The following is an 8,548-nucleotide window of genomic DNA, read 5'->3' on the forward strand; positions in this document are numbered from 1 at the left end:
AATTTATTTATGTTTAGATGATTTGCTTATGAAAAATATTCCTCTTTGATTTAGGGTATAATTAGTTTGCTTGTCTAAGGAGTTACCCTCTATGTTAAGGTCGAAAACCCATTAATTATCCCTTTTATGATTAGCTGGTCCCAGGGGATCTTTAATCCATAAGTCTTTTAACCCTGAATATCTTTTATCTTTCTTCTCCCCTTCTTACTCGTTATCTTCAGGAGGTTACCTACCATATATGAGTAGATTCTTCATGTTTTCTACATAATGCAAATTTCTGTCTCAAAATGTTCATTATAATAAATTATTTCCTGTATATTAAAAGTACAGGATTGCATGATAATTATTCTTTGCTATAAATATGTTAAGGTCAAAGGCCAAGGTCTAGATCAAGCAAAAGGTTGAGAAATAAGCCGTCACGGCGGAGGTCTGATTTATCTAGTTTGATATTCATAACACATTGCACTCACTAGGCGAAGAAGTGAAATGATTAGTAAAAACCAGGAAGCTGTTCACAAACAAACACACATACACTCAAACAAACACACAAACAGGGGTGAAAACATAACATCCTTCCAATTTCGTTGGGGGAGGTAACTACAGGGGCACTTAGTAGAGCTCAGACCTCCACCGCGGCAATTTATATCTCTACTGTAACCTTGACCTTTGACCTTGATCTTTGACCTTCGACCTTGGAATTTGACCTTAACATTTGACCTTGACCTTTAACATTGACCTTTGACCTTGACATCCCAAAATTTAATCATTTGCATCTTTTTATACAACAGTTAATCCCTGCAAGTTTCCTTACTCGACGATTATAATTGTGGTCAGGAAGCTGTTCACAAATAAACACACAGACACACACAAACAGGGGGTAAAATATAACCTCCTTCCAACATCATTGGTGGAGGTAATAAAATCGTTATTCAAAGTGAGGATATATTACTATGATATTAACTAGAACTCACAACATTGCTAATATTATTTTGAAAAAAAAATGTATATATATTTTAATTTTTATGGAATATGGAAAAAAAATAAGTAGATTGCTGATTAAATTTCTAAAAAATTGTTCAAATTGAGAAAATTGTTTGAAAGAACTGATGGTTATAAGGGGAATTGTTTGGAAGTAATACACCCTTTCTTTTATTCTTTATGTGAAATATCATGATATTTTTAGAATTATAATCCAATGGTTTTTATATAATATCTTACATTTTTATTGTTACAACAACTGGGAGGTATAATGTGGAATAAGTATAGTACTTTACTGATTGAAAAGCTTTTCAAATGATTTTATTTTTTCTGACATTATCAGAAATCGAACTTTGTGATGATGTTTTTTGTCCCACCACGTTCTGTTATCTTTTATATTGATCCATTTCATTCTGTTATCTTTTTTTTTTTGTTCCATGTCGTTCTGTTATCTTTTGTTCAACATTGTTCTGTTATTTTTTTGGGTTTCACCTCCAGTTATCTTTTTGTTCAACCTCGTTTTGTTATCTTTTGTTTTGTTCAACCTGGTTCTATTATCTTTTATTTTGTTCAACCTTGTTCTATTATCTGTTTTGGTTCAACCTGGTTCTGTTATCTTTTTATTTTGTTCAACCTTGTTCTAATATCTTTTTTGTTCAACCTGGATCTGTTATCTTTTATTTTGTTCCACCTTGTTTTAATATCTTTTCTGTTCAACCTAGCTCTGTTAATTTTTATTTTGTTCAACCTTGTATTAATATCTTCTTTTGCTCAACTTGGCTCTGTTATATCTTTTTTGGTTCAGCCTCGTTCTGTTATCATATCCTGTTCAACTAGCTTTTTTTTTTTTTCATTCAAGATGGTTCTGTTACCTTATTTCGTTCAGCCTTGTTCTGTTATCATTTTCTGTTTAACCTGCTATCTTTTATTTTGTTCAACCTAGTTGTATTATCTACCATTTCTCTCCCATCTTTTCTTCCACAGCTGTTGATAGAACCCTTTTTTTCCATCCTTACCAGATGAAACCAGATGAAAGTGTATAAATCGTCTCATTCTGCGAGCCATCCCCGTCGACGTAAAATCTATTTTTACCATTTTTGCTGGACCGTCACTTCCTAAGAGCTTTCTTCCATTGAGTGTTTTTTTTTTCTTTTTTTACCTCTCACGTCTGAAAGACCCAGGAAGGAGATCAAGGCAGGCATGCGATGGTGGCTCTCTCTTGTCGTTTAAGCTTAAAGAAAATTCTTATTTTGAGATATTATTACTCAATGTGGCTCTTATGTTGGGTTTTCGATCTTATTGCTGAATATGGCTCTTCTGTTGGGTTTTCAATCTTAGTATTTACTGAAGCTCTTCTCTTGGTTTTCAATGTTATTACTCAATATGGCTCTTCTCTTGGTTTTCAATGTTATTACTCAGTATGGCCCTTCTGTTGGGTTTTCAATGTTATTACTCAATATGGCTCTTCTCTTGGTTTTTCAATCTAAATACTTAATATGGCTCCTATGTTGGTTTTTCAATCTTATTCCTCATTTTGGCCCCCACTCCTTTATTTTTTTCAATCTTATTACTTAATACGGGTCTTCCGTTGGGTTTTCAATCTTGTTACTCAATATTGCTCTTCTGTTGGTTTTTCAGTCTCATTGCTCAGTATGGCTCTTCTGTTGGTTTTTCAATCTTAATACTTAATATGGCTCTTATGTTGGTTTTCAATCTTATTCCTTATTTTAGCCCTTTTTTATTTTTCAATCTTATTACTTCATATGGCTCATCTGTTGGCTTTTCAATCTAAATACTCAATATGGCTCTTCCGTTGGGTTTTCAATCTTATTACTGAATATGGCTCCTCTATTAGTTTTCCCATCTTGATACTCAGTATGAGTTATCTGTTGGCTTTCAATCTTATTAATCAATACGGCTCTTCTGTTGGTTTTTCCATCTTATTACTTAGTATGGCTCTTTTATTGGTTTTTCAATAAGACCGAGAAGTGATTATTCAGATTTTTTTTTTCTTTTTTTTTAGCATAACGATGGTGGTCTTACTTCTCTTGACTCTATTTTGTTTTTAAACTCTTTAAACTTCCATCCACTGCTATAATTTTGCACGGAAATTAATTTTTATTATTATTATCATTTTTATTATTATTATTATCATTATTATTATTATTATTACTTGCTAAGCTATAACCCTTGTTGGAAAAGCAAGGTGCCATAAGCCCGGGGGCTCCAACAGAAAAAATAGCCCAGTGAGGAAAGGCAAAATAAAAAATAGAATATTCCAAGAAGAGTAACAACATTAGAATAAATATCTCCTATATAAACTATAAAAAGTTTAGCAAAACAAGAGGAAGAGAAATAAGATGAAATATATCTGTAATATTGGATTGAAAGGGCAACACAAGAACTAAAGAATACACAGATTATCAGAAAACATATATACATACAGTACGTTCTGGTGTTTCTATTCTCCCTAAAATATTTTTTCAAACAACCCCAAGAATTTACTTTGCACATACACCGGTGAATACTTAGGAACAAAAAGATCCTGTCACGGTCGCCATTTTGTGATGGATGGCTTGACCACCACACAAAAACACTAAACTTTTCAAACAGTATTCACTTAAGTACCATACTAAGTCCACAAAAGGTGGAATAGTATACAATTTCAATAAGAGTGCAAAGTCAATTCAAGGAGACAAAGAAAATACCACAAAAATATACTTAATTTTAATACACAAGTTTCAGACAGAAATAACACCTGAACCTCAACAATACAGTAATTAATGATAAACACTCACTCTTAAACTCCCTGTAAAAGAAAACAATTACACAATTACAGAAAGGTCATCAACACAAGCATACAAAAAGGGAAGAGGGTCCAGAAAGGAAGAGGCAAACGAAAAGTAAGAATATCCTAACAATTACACATTAAATATCCCTAACAAATTCCTCATTCACTTCTAGGGGTCTCCTCAGAGGACAATAAACTCTCCAGCTGGATGGCTTAATTCAGGCGGCAGAAAACACGGATCCAAAACAATGGTGGTGACTGGTTCAATAATGCAGAACGCCCAGGAGTACAGGTCGTGGGCCCGACACACAAATATAACAATCAAAATTTTTACCTTGGGGCAGAGAGGTCCCCTTGGCTTTTACTGAACCAAGGGCAGTTTAATATATATAGGATAACAATCCTTAATGCAGAGCGAGGATATCCTGGGAAAGCTAAACAGCTTCACAATGCAGCTCTGTAATGGCGATGAATATAATAAATCCAGCAGCAATTATCGTGCCCTTCAAGGTTGGAGGCTCAGAAACACACTGAGGAACCATCCTCAAAAAAAGCCCCTCCAAAACTCCGTTCACGCAGGAGCGCAGCCACGTAACCAACACCACTTGAAAATATAAAACAGCCGTTAGTCCATTATAACCACTAACATAACCACCAGTGAAAAGACAAACAATTACAGCAAGAAAGCAATAATTCTACAGTATATTCAACCTTATACATCTATAAAAACTTGAATAATTTAGAAATATTAAAGCAATAATGTTACAATATATATATATATATATATATATATATATATATATATATATATATATATATATATATATATATATATATATATATATATATATATATATATATACTAGATATGCATATCGTTTTGGGTCTTTCTGTCTGTCTCTCTCTCGCACACACACACACACACACACACGCACTCTCTCTCTCTCTCTCTCTCTCTCTCTCTCTCTCTCTCTCTCTCTATATATATATATATATATATATACATATATATATATATATATATATATATATGTATATATATATATATATATATATATATATATATATATATATATATATATATATATATGTAAATATATATATGTAGGTTTTACCACCAAAAATATATCAGTCACAGTATCATAAAAGTAACATTCTAAAAATAATAATCACGCATTCATTAACGAACAAACATCTCTATTGAAATAATTTCCACATCTCAAAATACTCCAAGCAAAAAGAGATCCAGAAATAGATCACTCCGAGATGGAAACTCCCAAACTGAGAAAACCAGCCTAATCAACGAACGAGTCAACTCATATTGCCTGCAAGAGCATCACATAAGAGTCAGCCAATGAAAGCAATTACTCCGATTGCGAGAATCGTATGGAAAAGTGTACCGTGGTCAAGATGGAATGATCTGTAGACCCTGGAAGGAGGTGGATTGCTGGGTGGGTGGCTGGTTTGGGGCCAAGATGTTTCCTCCGACTGGAAAGTCTATTGATCGACTTTTGCCAGAGTGATTGCTTCATTAATTGTCGCATTGGTCGTGACCCCATTTTTCATGTCCTATTCTGGAATGGCGTATATTTAGTGCTAGAGGGATATAATCAGTTAATTGTGACATATAGATAGGAGTATGTATGTGTGTATGTATGTGGGTAAGAGTAAGGTTATGAGATGTACGAGAAGGGAAGGTGGTGCGAGGTTGAATGTCATATTGAATGAAGAGTTACTTGAGGAGGTGGATCAGTTTAAGTACTTGGAGTCTGTTAATGGTGGAGTAGAAGCAGATGTACGTCTGAGAGTGAGTGAAGGATGCAAAGTGTTGGGGGTAGTGATGGGAGTGGTAAAGAATATAGGGTTAGGCATGGATGTAAAGAGAGTTCTGTATCAGAAGGTGATTGTACCAACTGTGCTCTATGGATCGGAGTTGTGGCGGAGAGATAGAAATTGAATGTGTTTGAAATGAAGTGCCTGAGGAGTATGGCTGGTGTATCTCGAGTGCATAAAGTTAGGAAAGAAGTAGTGAGGGTGAGACCGGATGTAAGAAATGAGTTAGCGGCTAGAGTGGATATGAATGTGTTGAGGTGTTTTGGCCATGTTGAGAGAATGGAAAATTGCTGTCTGTTAAAGAAGGTGATGAATGCAAGAGTTAATGGGAGAAGTAGAAGAGGAAGGCCAAGGTTTGGGTGGATTGATGAAGTGAAGAAAGCTCTGGGTGATAGGAGGATTGATGTGAGAAAGGCAAGAGAGAGTGCTAGAAATAGGAATGATTGGCGAGCGATTGTGACGCAGTTCCGTTATGCCCTGCTGCTTCCTCCAGTCACCTTGGATGACCGCGGAGGTAGCAGCAGTAAGGGATTCAGCGTTATGAAGCTTCATTTGTGGTGGATAACGGGGGAGGGAGGGCTGTGGCACCCTAGCAGTACCAGCCGAACTCGGTTGAGTCCCTCGTCAGGCTGGGAGGAACGTAGAGTGGAAAGGTCCCCCTTTTTTTTCATTTCTTTGATGTCGGCTACCCCCAAAAATTGGGGGAAGTGCCTTGGTATAAATATGTCTGAGATATATATATATATATATATATATATATATATATATATATATATATATATATATATATATATACACACACAAGGGATATTGTAGCCTATTGGTAACGTCTCTGCCTTGTGATGGCCAGACTGAGGTTCGAGTCCCGCTCAAACTTGCTAGTTCCTTTATTGTCTGCAACCTCACCATCCTTGTGGGTCTCGGGGTAGCTTATAAATCTACCTGCTGAGTCATCAGCAGCCATTGCCTTGCTCTCACTTTTGCAAGCTTGTGTGGAGGGGTGTCTTGGGCGCTGATCATATGTCGATATAGTCCGTCTCTAGGGCAGTGTACTACTTGCTAGGGCAATGTCTCTGTTCCTTGCCCCTGCCATTCATACGCGGCATTTAAACCTTTAAATCAATCATGTTTATCAATATCTTCATAAATTCCTGCTTCCTTTGAACTCTGTTTAGATATTGATGAGAGGATGAGCGTCCCATCTTTATTGGATAAATTCTTTTTAATATGAAGTACATTTTCAAGAATACTAAGCAACATAATTAGTTATCTTTAACCCCCAGAATGACGAATTACATTAGTCATCACTGATTGAGTACAAGATATGGAAATCTTAAACTACGAGCAATATAATAATTTATTTATGTTTAGATGATTTGCTTATGAAAAATATTCCTCTTTGATTTAGGGTATAATTAGTTTGCTTGTCTAAGGAGTTACCCTCTATGTTAAGGTCGAAAACCCATTAATTATCCCTTTTATGATTAGCTGGTCCCAGGGGATCTTTAATCCATAAGTCTTTTAACCCTGAATATCTTTTATCTTTCTTCTCCCCTTCTTACTCGTTATCTTCAGGAGGTTACCTACCATATATGAGTAGATTCTTCATGTTTTCTACATAATGCAAATTTCTGTCTCAAAATGTTCATTATAATAAATTATTTCCTGTATATTAAAAGTACAGGATTGCATGATAATTATTCTTTGCTATAAATATGTTAAGGTCAAAGGCCAAGGTCTAGATCGAGCAAAAGGTTGAGAAATAAGCCGTCACGGCGGAGGTCTGATTTATCTAGTTTGATATTCATAACACATTGCACTCACTAGGCGAAGAAGTGAAATGATTAGTAAAAACCAGGAAGCTGTTCACAAACAAACACACATACACTCAAACAAACACACAAACAGGGGTGAAAACATAACATCCTTCCAATTTCGTTGGGGGAGGTAACTACAGGGGCACTTAGTAGAGCTCAGACCTCCACCGCGGCAATTTATATCTCTACTGTAACCTTGACCTTTGACCTTGATCTTTGACCTTCGACCTTGGAATTTGACCTTAACATTTGACCTTGACCTTTAACATTGACCTTTGACCTTGACATTCCAAAATTTAATCATTTGCATCTTTTTATACAACAGTTAATCCCTGCAAGTTTCCTTACTCGACGATTATAATTGTGGTCAGGAAGCTGTTCACAAATAAACACACAGACACACACAAACAGGGGGTAAAATATAACCTCCTTCCAACATCATTGGTGGAGGTAATAAAATCGTTATTCAAAGTGAGGATATATTACTATGATATTAACTAGAACTCACAACATTGCTAATATTATTTTGAAAAAAAAATGTATATATATTTTAATTTTTATGGAATATGGAAAAAAAATAAGTAGATTGCTGATTAAATTTCTAAAAAATTGTTCAAATTGAGAAAATTGTTTGAAAGAACTGATGGTTATAAGGGGAATTGTTTGGAAGTAATACACCCTTTCTTTTATTCTTTATGTGAAATATCATGATATTTTTAGAATTATAATCCAATGGTTTTTATATAATATCTTACATTTTTATTGTTACAACAACTGGGAGGTATAATGTGGAATAAGTATAGTACTTTACTGATTGAAAAGCTTTTCAAATGATTTTATTTTTTCTGACATTATCAGAAATCGAACTTTGTGATGATGTTTTTTGTCCCACCACGTTCTGTTATCTTTTATATTGATCCATTTCATTCTGTTATCTTTTTTTTTTGTTCCATGTCGTTCTGTTATCTTTTGTTCAACATTGTTCTGTTATTTTTTTGGGTTTCACCTCCAGTTATCTTTTTGTTCAACCTCGTTTTGTTATCTTTTGTTTTGTTCAACCTGGTTCTATTATCTTTTATTTTGTTCAACCTTGTTCTATTATCTGTTTTGGTTCAACCTGGTTCTGTTA

The sequence above is a fragment of the Palaemon carinicauda genome, chromosome 26, assembly GCF_036898095.1.
Source record: "Palaemon carinicauda isolate YSFRI2023 chromosome 26, ASM3689809v2, whole genome shotgun sequence".
Taxonomy (NCBI): Eukaryota; Metazoa; Arthropoda; class Malacostraca; order Decapoda; family Palaemonidae; genus Palaemon; species Palaemon carinicauda.